Source organism: Phoca vitulina, unplaced genomic scaffold (genome assembly GCF_004348235.1).
Source record: "Phoca vitulina isolate PV1807 unplaced genomic scaffold, GSC_HSeal_1.0 scaffold4, whole genome shotgun sequence".
Lineage (NCBI taxonomy): Eukaryota > Metazoa > Chordata > Mammalia > Carnivora > Phocidae > Phoca > Phoca vitulina.
In genome coordinates, this window is record NW_022589707.1 from 61,501,165 (window position 1) to 61,514,900 (window position 13,736).

Below are 13,736 nucleotides of genomic sequence, written 5' to 3' on the forward strand. Positions count from 1 at the left end.
TGACAATCTGTGAGATGCTTATTTTCAGAAGTTATTTTGTAATCTGTCATATAATATAGTTACACTTTTAGTCAGCTTATCAAAAATATTACAGAATGTCCAAGTTTAAGAGATATTTATAATTTTGTTTTACTTGGTACAGGTATAGGTAATGTTACAATTGAACATTTCTCCAGCAAATAGAAATTCATAGCTGTATTATAAAGGTTCTTTTAGCTTTTTTGAGTAATGTAAAAACTAGGTACAATTATGACAACTATTTTCTTTCCCCCCCAGTAGAAATATTTAAACTTTAGATGCTTATGTTTTCATAAACATATGAATTTTATTTGGAATTTATTTTTCATGATGGGCAAATTTAGAGTAGTCAATGAATTGTGAAATGGACGGGAAGGAACCTAGACATTTTCTAGAAGTTAACCCAGCCCTCTGATTTTCCATTTGAAGAAAACACTCCCAGGTGATTTCCTAATTTTGTCATGTCATATCTGTAGTGCGAACTCTGTTGGAACCTGAGGTTCTTAGTGCCCAATCCAGTGGGTTGGCCTTTCCATGTGACTTATTTTATAAATCACCTTTTCCTTTTTTTTTTTTTTTTTTTTTTTAGAGGAGAGGGAGGGGCAGAGGGAGAGGAAGATTGAGAATCTTAAGCAGGCTCCAAGCCCAACTCAGAGCCCAATGCGGGACTTGATCTCAGGACCCTGAGATCATGACCTGAGCTAAAATCAAGAGTCGGATGCTTAACAAACTGAGCCGCCCAGGTCCCCCTAAATCACCTTTTTATCTGAAGACTGTCCAAATGGTAGTGTTAGGTATGTCTATTAAAGTAACTGAAAAACCCAAAGGTTTACTGGATTTTTTGGCCTTTTGGTCAAAAGTGAAATTTTCCTCTGTAATTAAGACAATAGTTCAGTAAAAGAATGATAAACCCCCAAGTTTTCTGAATATGTGTGCTTTGGGAAACCCCAATGTGGGTGGCACTAAATATTTTCGACAGAAAATATGTGGGAAACAATGAGAAGGTGAGGTTTGTCATGAAACATATAAACATGAATGGACAAGGAAACGCACATTCACTTTTTTGCTGGTGGGACCTATCTCCATGTCAAGTGGTACACTAAGTATGATGTTTTCACTTCTCATGCTAATGTTTTTGTTGGCATGGCTAATTCAGAATTTACTATATATGCATACATCCTGTTCCTGTGGAATTAAACCCTGAAAATATTGTTTCCTCTACTGAAACATGAAGTTTTAGTAAACCCTAATATAAAGTAATCAAAAGTCAGAATATGAATGGTACCATCTTTTGGAGACAATGCTAAATGTAGAGTTAAAAGTTTTCAATTCAAATTTTAACCATGTCACTTACTTATAAATTATAGATTCAGTAAGAACCTGATAAGTAAACAGAAGCAAGGAAAGCAAGAGATTTTCCCTGGGACAGGATTTGTACTTCCATGACTATTGATTGTAAAATGCTGACTGTGTTATGTAAAGGTCTAACAATTAAGGCCTTCTCATCATCAATACTGGCTATACCAGCCCAGATATATATATATATATTTTCCATTTGAGAGTAATCATTTATTAACTGACCAGATTACAAAAATAATCATGGTAGATACCTTAGTTCATCCTTCTAATAAGCCTATTGATCTGGTCTTCCCGTTGCTAGCTTCTCCAGCTTCTACAAAATGGGTGGTCTTTTTCTTCATTCCCCCTCGTGGAGAAGATAATCTGAAGGGCCATAAAAAGTTGTTTGCTTCTTTGAAACATTTTCCAACAATATAGATCCCGTGAATCAGATCCTCCATGCAGATGATGCCATATTTACCAAGAGATCGGGCAATCGATGTGTTATCTGTCAGGGCAATTCACTTGTTGGTTTTGCCATAACCACGCTTGTAGATCAATTCATTCACCGACTTCAGGTCTGGGTCCCCCCATGCTATATACGGTTCCACCATCCTTAGCATGTTAACTGAAGCCTTGTTGAGCTTAACAAAGGTGCCATTGAAGATCCGGCGAAGGCGAAGAAGCTGCAACACCATTGATACCTTTGGGCTCACACCACTGATACCTCGGATCCTGATGACAAATGCCAATTTGGGTTCCCCAGGTACATGGAAGTTGCCAGCTTTTCTTGCCATCCTCGCCATTCGAATCTCAGTTCTGTACATCTGCCTACATTCCTTGTGGTAATGCTTAGCTTTTTCGTAGATAAGCTTCCTTCTTGCCTTTCGAGCATCTTCTGAGCAAACTTCTTCCTCAGACGCTTGATCTTCAACTCTGTGAAATTCCTTCGCCTCTTCTTAAGGGTTTCTGGCACAGCAGGAACCTTCTTTTTCTTCTCTTCTGCACCCTCCATGGTTCCAGCCAGAAAAGAGCCAGCCCAGATATTTCGATGACATTTTCTGTTTTGTCCCAGAAGCTACATATAGGAGGATTTCACAGATCACCATCATCTTTTGGAACTTTATTCCTAGGCTGACTGAGTAGCCCAATATTTGTTGTTCATTAATTTGTCTAGATGATTATTTAATAAAATTTAACATAGTAGTTATTCTGTCCCTGTTTTACGTATTTCAATTATTTAATGTACTTTGATCCTATGGTGATTGTATTACAACAAGGACATATTGACTACTTGATAAATAATAATGTTAATTAGTTATTTAGTTCCCCCCATAGAATCGACAGATTAAAATCTATTTCATTCCCTTGAGGATAATATTTCATGAGAAATGAGTAAATACTGATTTTCATTAAGAAGTGGTTTTCTTTTACAGTGTAAAATGTTAAACAAAAGCATTTTCTCTATCTGCTTAAAAGCTCTGAAAGCTTATGAACATTCAACTTGCTCACCCATCACAAGGTCAAACTGTTCAGCGTTGCAAACGTTAAGCCCCCTCTGTTCCATCGGCGCGTATGGTAGCTTACAAACACTGTCCTGAGCCACCTCATAATCATGAGTGCATGAGGGCATATGGGGCAACAGGGAAGAGGTGAACTCTGGTGGCAGTAATGTAGCTCTAAACCAATGAATCTATGCATAAACTTTTTTTCAGTGACGTGTTTTAGCGGGTTGAAGAATACAGGTGGAAAGTCTCACTTGGGGAAGCAAAAGTAAATAACTTTGAATCATTTTATTATAGCATGACTCTCATACAACTATAGAATAGACATGTATTTGACTTATTAATAAGGGTGCCCATAGCGCAATCAGAGAAATGTCTGATTTTAGGGCTGGAGATGAGCCTGGAGCATCTTGTAATGCCAAAAGTTTGGAAGTGGCTAAAAAAAAAGAAAAGAATCATAGGGGCATATGAAATGGACACATAAGCAAACTGAAAGATTTTCCAATGGTCAAAACTGCAGCTATTTGAAAAAAAGAATACTGGATTATAAAACAAAGTATAAAATAAGAATCCAAGAGTCCATACTGATAGAACTAAATGACTGAATAAATAAATAGAGCTGAAGAGACAAATTTCCCATGCAGAGTTCCAAATAATTTGTGTAGGTAATCTGCTGTCAAGATGTGGGGGCATAGCTAACTCAAAGAACATCTGAGATACATATACACCTATAATATATGTTATCCATACGTATTGTATGTATCTAAATGTGTATATCTATCTGTGCAGGTCTGTGCACAGCTATACAGAAAGAGAGAATGAGACTGATTAAGATTGATTTATATTAAGTCAGTGGGGAAAAAAAGACTTGCTGAAATAAGTATACCCAGTGAGAGACAGAACTGATTAGTATCCTACTGGGCAATAAAACCTACAACCTTTTGGGTTATCTTTCCTGTCAAAGAGAAATCATTTGCACCTCTCCTGGAAAAAAAATCCCTATCACTGACACATAATTCACAGAACCTGGGCCTAATCAAACATAACTAGTAGTCAAACAAAGGTACATCCCCTAGAGAATTAGATAATCCCGGGGTGGTCGTGTTGGACAATGTTCTGACGGGATATTGAAAGGGCATATAGTTATGCTTTTGTTCTATTCTGAATTGGTATAATTTCCTTCAGTGATAGCAGTTTCTTCCCTCAAAATCTAAAGGCTGCTTTCTGTAGTCCTAATACCATGATGCTCTAGTGAAAGCCCCCTATTTTGAACTGAATTATCCCCCTTTACCATCACAGAATACGAATTTCTGCCCAAACAGAAAAATAATTTTCTTTCCAGAATTTGTCTGGGGTTGTACAGAATTTTAATATCAGGGAAAAGTCTTTGATCTTAATAAATATTCCCCAAACAGAGAAACAGGAATTGGCTCTATATTTATGTAGATACGGGGAACAGGCCCCCTATGCCATGTTGAGAAATTCTGAAAAAAGTGAAAAACATTATTACATAAATGTTGTTTCCAACCATTTATAAATATTATCAATTAGTGATGTGTTTTGAGTCTTTTGTTTTGCTTATTTATTTTACTTTTTGCACGGGCTGCTACAATTTAGCCATTGTCAGAAAAATTTGTACAATGCTGCACTTGGTCCTTGTTTCGGGGTCACATTCAGCCCTCGAGATCCACAGTTGTCACATATGGGACTGTATTTGGTTTCTCTCACAAGGCACATCTTCCTTTTTGGAGCACAAAAGTAATATATGTGAGATCTGCATTTTGAATACAAGATTTATTTGAGCCTACCATGGGAAGAATGAATGTCCTTCACTTAATAAAGTTGAAAATCCAACTCCATAATGTATTGTTTCTGAAAAGAATTTTTATTAAAAGATATTGCAATAAGAGGTTACCGAATAGCATATTGAAGAGCATACATGGAAGTTTTCACCTGAGGGAGTGAAAGTAAATAACTCTGAATCATTTTATCAAAAGAATGCAGCTAACATTGCAAACCAAGGAAAGAATAATAAATCATAACTTAATACAATTGACCTTTAGACTGCTAAGAGTTTATACATACAATCCCAAACCATGTGGGCTTTTTACACTTGAACATATACTTTAAAAAATATGGACCTCATTTTATAGACCAGTTTTAGACTTACAGAATAACTGAGAGGATACTACAGAGTTCCCTTATATCTCACACCGTTCCCCTTATTGGCATCTTTCATCAGTATCTGTGTCACAATAAACTAATACTGATATATTATTTTTACGTGAAGTCTATATATTATTCAGATTCTCTTTGTTTCTCTTTTAAAGATTTTATTCATTTGAGACACAGATACAGAGAGAGAGAAAGAGCATGAGCAGAGGGGAGAGGCAGAGGGAGAGGGAGAAGCAGGCTCCCTGCTGACCCAGGACCCCAATGTGGGGCTCGATCCCAGGACCCTGAGATCATGACCTGAGCCGAAGGCAGACGCTTTACCATCTGACCCACCCAGGCGCCCCAAGATTCTCGTAGTTTTAACCCAAATTCTGTTTTAGGATTTTATCCAGGACACCATATTACAGTTAGTCATGTTTCCTTACATTCTTCTTGACTGTGGCAATTGTCCAGACTTCCTCATTTTTGAGAATCTGGACAGTTTTGAGGAGTGCTGGTTAGGTATTTTGTAAAAGCCTCTTCTATTGGAATTTGTCTGATATTTTTCTCATCATTAGACTGGGGCTATGATTTTTGGAAGGAAGATCACAGAGATAAAATGCCATTTCCATTACTCTCTACCAAGCGTACATACTACTAATATGACTTAGGGCGCCTGGGTGGCTCAGTCGTTAAGCGTCTGCCTTCGGCTCAGGTCATGATCCCAGGGTCCTGGGATCGAGTCCCACATTGGGCTCCCTGCTCGGCAGGAAGCCTGCTTCTCCCTCTCTCACTCCGCCTGCTTGTGTTCCTGCTCTCGCTGTCTCTCTCTCTGTTAAATAAATAAATAAAATCTTAAAAAAAAAATATGACTTATCATTGTTGACCAATGGGCTGAGGTAGTGTGTGCCAGGTTTCTCCACTGTAAAGTTACCTTCCCCCCCTTCCTTTTGATACTACATCTTTTGGGAGCAAGTTACTATACACAATCCGCATTAAGGTGGGGGTTATGCCCCCATTTCTTGACAGCAGATTACCTACACAAATTATTTGGAACTCTGCATGGGAAATTTGTCTCTTTAGCTCTATTTATTTATTCAGTCATTTAGTTTTATCAGTATGGACTCTTGGATTCTTATTTTATACTTTGTTTTATAATCCAGTATTTTTTTTTTTTCAAATAGCTGCAGCTTTGACCATTAGAAAATCTTTTGGTTTGCTTATGTGTCCATTTCATATGCCCCATGATTCCTTTTTCTTTCTTTCTCTTCCTTTCTTTCTTTCTTTCTTTCTTTCTTTCTTTCTTTCTTTCTTTCTTTCTTTCCTTTCTTTCTTTCTTTCTCTCTCTCTCTCTTTCTTTCTTTCTTTCTTTTTTCTTTTTTTTAGCACTTCCAAACTTTTGGCATTACAAGATGCTCCAGGCTCATCTTGTCTATTTCCTAACCCCAGCCCTAAAAATCAGACATTTCTCTAAGGACCCCTGAATGTGGATTATATGTATGTATGCACTTGTCAAAATTCATCGATTGTAGACTTGGGTTTTGGGCAGCTAACTGTATATATACACTTTGCCTAAAATCAGACCTGTGACTAGGTTTCTGTTAGTAGGCTTACTTTTCTCAGTGGTATGAGTTAACAATTCTGAAATTAACTTTTGTGTATTCTGGATTTGTGCAAGTGGGTAAAAGGATTGAGGATAATGGAATCCAGATCTCTCACTGTTCAGGTACAGTGACAGAGGGATAAAAATATAGAAAGAGGCAAACCATATGTGACCTATGGTATTGAATTCAAAATGAAACTCTAGTCATTTAGATACAGAAATAGAAACATAGATAGAAATAAATACAGGTATAGGATAAAGGTATAAGTAGATGAAGATATTTTCCAGCTCTCTGCTAAAAAGAACTAGAAGCAATAAACATCAGTACCAATGATCAGACCTACCAGGCAGATCTTAGTATCTGAATGCCATTCTTGACTGAAAACAACCAGGTTACCTTGGAAAAGTGGAAGTAAGAAACTGTTCAAAGAATCATGGAGATATGCTGGAAGCATGAAGGACAGCCTCAGTGGAATCATGGACTGCAATTCCTGTCCCTCACTGCTGAGCAGAGAGAAGGACAGGCAGGGGCATTGGTTGGGAATGACTCCATAGGAAGGAGAGTCCCCAACAAATACTGGCTCTTTGGCATTCTCAACAGGCTCATTCAGAACAATTTAGGTCACAAATTTAAAAAATCCAAGTCAAGAGCCAGAGACCACAGAATATGTCCCAGTATACATGCAAAGAGGGTTAGAAAAATTCAAGACAAAGAGAATGATAAGCCAAAGAGAATTTCTCTTTATGAATGTATAAAAGCAGGTCTGGACCCTTCTTTGTTTCTTTTTGTATACCTGACGCAGAAACCTAGGAGGAAATTGTGTCACCTTTGTACATTTACAAACACATTGATGAACTAAAAAAAAATCCTGTCAATGTTTAAGAAATGAAAGCATGGAGTATGTAAAGATCTACAAACTCCTACAATGAGAGAGAGCAAAATGGTTCCTGAAAATCAAAATTTTGTTGGATGATAGGGGTTCATGGCCGACACATGAAAGGAGGCAGTGCTAGAACATCTACAGACCTGATGAGAGCCTCCTCCCATGTCCTAACAAGAAAATAGTCATCTTAAAGACAAAAACCAACAGATGTTTTTCCGTAAGCCACTGTGCGAAAAACTAAAACGGTGAAAAGCACAAGAGAAAAGGTCGGTGTGTTTGACACCTAACAGGATGTTCTGTTTTACCTGTAAATTATTTTCTAATGTAGGAAATTTCTTACCGAGTCAAGATTATTCTGTTTGGAGGCCTTTGAGTAAAAGGTTGAAATTTAATGAGGCATCTCCTATACATCAACAATTCAGTATACTCTTGAGTACACATAGAAACAAATTTAACTACAGGGAACCGTTGTTGGCGCTAATGAAAAAACAACATAATTTGAAGGCTAAAAAACAAAGAAGAAAGAGGACAACTTCAAGGGACTCACACTGCGTCCACTTTGGACCATTCTTTCGTTCCATTCTGGAACGACTGTAGATCAAAATAAATATCGTAATGGATTACAACTAACTTAATAACATGAGAATCCATGAACCCATACAGATACAAGTAACTAGGAGAGAATGCATAGTCTTTCTCAGAGTAGGATGTCAGTAAATGCAGAAGGAATGATTGAGTTAAAAATCGACAAGAGATGTTAAAATTAGTGAATGAAAAGGATCAGGACATTTTCATAGCTCAGATTATCTCTTCACAAATTCCTTATTAATGATAAAGGGATACACAATTGCTCCAAAGTGTAGAAACCTACAGACACCACCTTAACCAGGTGATCCAAACTAACCTCGCATTGCTCCTTCTTATCATGCGCTGACAGGGGCACAGGATGACTTCTGTAGTATTTCCTCCAAAATGTACAACCCACGTCTCATCATGAGGAAAGATCGCACAAAGTCACATTGAGAGACATTTTGCAAAATAACCGCTCAGGCCTCTTCAAATTTTCAAGTCAAGGAAGATGAAGAAAGACTGAGGAAATCTTCCAGACTAAAGAAAAACTAAAGAGATATAATAACCAAAGCAATGCTATAAAGAACATTATTGAAGCACAGATAAATATGAATACAGACTATGGTTCAACAATAGTGTATCAATGTCTAACTTCCTAATTTTAAGAACTACATTGTGGTTACAAGAAAATATCCTCATTCTTAGGAAATACACATATTTAATACTCTTTAATACTTAGAGAAAATAGGCATCTCTTCAACTTAGTCCCAAAATACTTCAGAAAAAAATTAGTATAATGTAGAATAGCAGTACAAAAACTATTTGATATGTATTTTATATATAACATACTTATATAAAATAATACAGAAAATGGGCAAAATGTAAACAATCGGTGAATTTGGGTCATGGGCAAATGGGAGTTTCCTGTCCTACTCATCAACTTTTTTTTTAATTTTGGTTTTTTTTTTTAAGATTTTTTTTATTTATTTGACAGAGATAGACACAGTGAGAGAGGGAACACAAGCAGGGGGAGTGGGAGAGGGAGAAGCAGGCTTCCCACGGAGCAGGGAGCCCGATGCGGGGCTCGATCCCGGGACCCCGGGATCATGACCTGAGCCAAAGGCAGATGTTTAACAACTGAGCCACTCAGGCGCCCCCCTACTCATCAACTTTTATACAAGTTTGAAATTAAATGGTTTTTTAATTAAATATGTTAAAATAAAATTTTACCAAGGAGTTTTAAAAAATGTTGATTAAAGAAAAGAGAGATAAATATAATAACCTCTACATACTCTAATAATAGAAGGTAAACACAAGTAAACAAGTTTAAGAATGAGAAAGTAGATATAGACATAATCCAGAGGATACTAAAAGGTGAAAAGAAAATACTAGCACAACTCTACTGATAAATTTGAAAATAATTTTCTGGAAATTATAGATGAAATACTAAGTAGCAACAAAAATTATGCTGTAGAAGAATACTAAATGGAATGAGAAATATTTTTGATATATACATTTAAAAAATGTAGAACAGTTTGCAAATAGATTGACTCTAGAATTACAAAAATAGATATAAAATCAGAATTAGAATACCTAAAAATCTGATAATAGAGATTATCTATATAAACTGATTATGAGTATCTTCTTTTGGGGGGCCCTTTTGCATTTTCCAAATGTTAGGCAATATTGTGTGCTACTTTTTCAAAAATTACAAAAATCCTCCAAAATTTTATGAAATATCTATGAAAATACACATTAGAAAAACATGTGCAATGGCTCTGGAAACTAAGGATTAGAATTTATCATATATCAGAATCTTGGAAGGACTCATACTAATTACAAGCAGATGTTAAGGCTTAAACAAGTCTAATCATAGCCAATGACTGTTTGACCTTTTGCCCTGGAACAATGCAATAGGGAATGGACACAGTCCTCTGACAGGAAGAAGGTCAACAACATGGAAATTGGCTGGACACCATCTTCTCATTGCAGATATTTTCTGAGGGAGGAAATTCTTCTCCCTATACCCACCCCCTCATTAGCTCATTCTTTCTACATTCATTTAGAATAGCTAAGAGACCTTGAGAATTACCAGAGTGGATATTTTGCCTCCACAGCTCTGCTTTGTAACAAGCTCTGTCAAAGACTAGCAATCCCAGCATCAGAAAAAGAGTGACATCAAGACAGGGACATAGATTGCTCCTGACTTTGCTCCCTGTCACAAGAACAACTAACAACTACTCAAGAACAAGACACCACTGACAGAATCCTAGGACACGGGGGTGAGCCTGAAACACCCTCAGACCATCAGAGACCAGGACAGTCTGCATTAGAAGCATAAGTGACAACATTGACCACATTGCCCTTCCCCGAAACCAAAGCTGCACTATGTGGAGAGGTCTTCCCTGAGCCTTCAGGTCCTCCAGTGGGAGAAGAGAGCCCAGGGGATAACCAGGCTCCCAGCATTGTGGGATATTTAGTGGGAGCCCCCACTCTGCTCTTTTACCACAGGATCACAGGGGAATCAGCAGGGCTCAACCACAGGGAATCTGGCTGACAAAGAAGGGGGGGAAGGGCTTGCAACAACCAGCACGTGTATCTTGACCAGCTTCATACCTGCAGTGCCCAAGTAGTAATCTCAGCCTGCAGTTTGGTCATCCACAGAGTCAAGGTGGGAGCACACTCTGACCAGGGAACTTGGATGGGTGCAGATCTGCCTGATTCAGATCTTTAAGGATCTGAATCAGCCCTAAAATCCAGTTTGGACACACCCAGGTAAGGAGCTGAATCACGGCCCCACCCTCTGTAGAGAGTGTCTTCTGGTGCCATCTGACCAGAAGGGCTGGGGACAACTCTGGAAGCTGTGCGGCCCAATGGTGCTCAAGCCAATAGGTGGGTGAGCAGAACTGATTTCCCCCAGAGTAAAGCCCCCAGTACCAGGCATGGAATATTCCTGTGCTATGCAAAGGCTTGGTATTAATTCATTGCTGAAGACTGAAGAGAGCTCCCAGCCCCTCCCAAGCAGAAAGCCAGTTTGAGAGTAGCCTAGAGCTGCTCCTTTTCCTCCCACCCAGGCAGGCTGCTGAATCACAGCCCCCACCCACTGTGAAGAGTATCTTGCAGTCCCATCTGATAAGGAGGGCTGACAGTAACTCCTGGAAGCTGTGTGGCCCAGGGGCACTCAAGCCAAGAAGCGGGTGGGCAGAGCCAATAGTTGCAGAAAAAAGCCAGTGGCCCTGTTTGGTCAGGGAACTTGGAGAGCAGGTTGGCTCCAGTTAAGACAGCAAACAAAGAACTTTGCTGGTTTTGAGCTGCTTCTCCCACTGTACCCAGGCAGAGAATCTAATTCATAGCCCCACTCATTACTGAATAGAGCCTTCAGCCTGTCCGACCAGGGAACCTAACCAGAGCACTGGGGAAGCCGCATAGCCCATTCGACAGCCCCGTGTATAGTTGCACTTCAACAGAGAGCACTACTTGTGGCTTCCCTGTCTGTAAAGCAAAACTGGAGGCCTTACCTTACCAGGGAATTCAGTGCACACTCTGCCTGATTTGGGTCCCCAAACAATAATCTGTGCAGGGTCTTGTCCTGCTGCCTACCAAGGCAGGGAAGCTAATCCATAACCCCTTCTACTACTAAATAGAGTACCCAAGTCCAACCATTTAGTAAGCCTGGCCCGAGAATCCAAGCAATTGTGAAGCCCATCACACAGCCTCACTTGGGTAGGGAACCAAGTTATTAGTCCCACCCAGCTGTTCTCGGCCAGGGGCACACACACGCTCTATGCTCAGAGCTTGAACAGTTGCCTCACTCCCAAACAGACCATAGTAGAAGGGCCCACCTACCTAACGACATTACCAGTGGACACAGCCAGAAACCCAAACCGAGCTGAATGGTGAAGAACTGTCTCTGTCAAAGCAAACCTATAAAGTCTGGAAGAAGAGCCTGATTTCTCAAATGAGCCTATACCGATGTAAGGAATCAACGATCATGAAAAATCAAGTAAATATGACAAAACCAATGGAAATTAATAAAGTGCCAACAAGTGGCCCTAAAGAAAGGAAGACCTATGAACTGTCTGACAAAGAATTGAGAGTAATCTTCTTATGGAAGTTTAATGAACTACAAAATCCCCAACAAATAACCAAAAAACCCACAAGCCACAGACAGATAACTAAACAAAATTAGGAAAACAATGCATGAGCAAATGAGAAGTTCAACAAGGAAAGAGCAACCGTCAGAAACAAACAAATCCTAGATTTGAAAAATGCAACTGAACTGCAGAATTCAATAGTTTCAAAAGCAGACTCAGCCGTGCAGAAAAAAGCGTAAGTGACCTGGAAGATAAGACATTGGAAATTATCCAGTCAGAGGAGAAAAATAAACAAACAAATAAATAATGAAAAAGTGTGAAATAAACCTATGGGAATTACGGAACACAAAGGAAAAAAGCAATATGCACATGATGAGAATTCCTGGTGGAGGAGAGAAAGAGAAATAAATAGAAAGTATATTTAAAGCAATAATGGCTGAAAACTTCCCAAACCTGGGAAGAGCAACGGACATCCAGATCAACAAGGCCCAAGGAATTCCAAATACATTGAACATGAATAGGGCTACACTGAGACATGTTATAATTGTCAAAAGTTAAAGACAAAAAAAAAAAAGGAATTTTAATAGAAGCTAGGAAAAGTTACATACAAGGGACTCCCCATAAGACCATCAGCAGATTTGCCAACAGAAACCTTTCAAGCCCGGAGAGAATGGGATTACATATTCAAAATACTGAAAGAAAATAACTGTCAACTGAGATTTCTATAGCTGGAGAACCCGTTCTTCAGAAGTGAATAAGGGATAAAGACTTTCTTGCACAAACAAAAGCTAAGGGAGTTTATTACCACCAGACCTGCCTTATAAACAGTGCCAAAGGGAGTTCTTCGAGTGGTAGTAAAAGAACACTAATTGACATTGTAAAAGCATAAAAAAGTAGTATAAACCTCACTAATAATGGTAAATATATAGTTATAGTTAAATTCCATAATATGGTAATAGTAGTGCATAATTCACTGACAACTGTAGTTTGAAAGTTAAAAAGAAATGGTAAAGAGAGAAAAGAGGTCATTATATAATGCTAAAGGGGTCAATGCATCAAGAAGATATATTACAAATGTTTATGTGCCCAACACTGGAGCACCTAAATATATAAAGTAAGAACTAACAGAGCTAAAACAGAGCTAAACAAGAACATAGCTAAAACAAGAACATAGCTGAAACAAGAAATAAGTAATACAATAATAGTTAGGGACTTTAATACCCCACCCTCAACAATGGATGGATCATCCAGAGAATCAATAAGGAAACTGTGGGTTTGAATAACACTATAGACCAAACGGACAAAGACACATACAGAACATTCTATCCAACAAAAGCAGTATACACCTTCTTCTCAAGCACACATGGAAGATTTTCTAGGCTGGAGCATATGTTAGGCCACAAAACAAGTGTAAGCAAATTCAAGAAGATGGACATCATATCAAGTATCTTCTCTGTCCACAATGGCATGAAACTAGAAATCAGTGACAAGAGAAAAACTGGAAAATTCACAAACACATAGAAATTAAACATTTTCTTGAACAACCAATGGAACGTGGTCAAAAGGTACA

General features: G+C 38.4%; 1 pseudogene; it reads right to left on the reverse strand.

The window, feature by feature from the left end:
* Positions 1-1,629: 1,629 nt before the first annotated feature.
* Positions 1,630-2,371, reverse strand: LOC116630549 (annotated as a pseudogene).
* Positions 2,372-13,736: the final 11,365 nt, after the last annotated feature.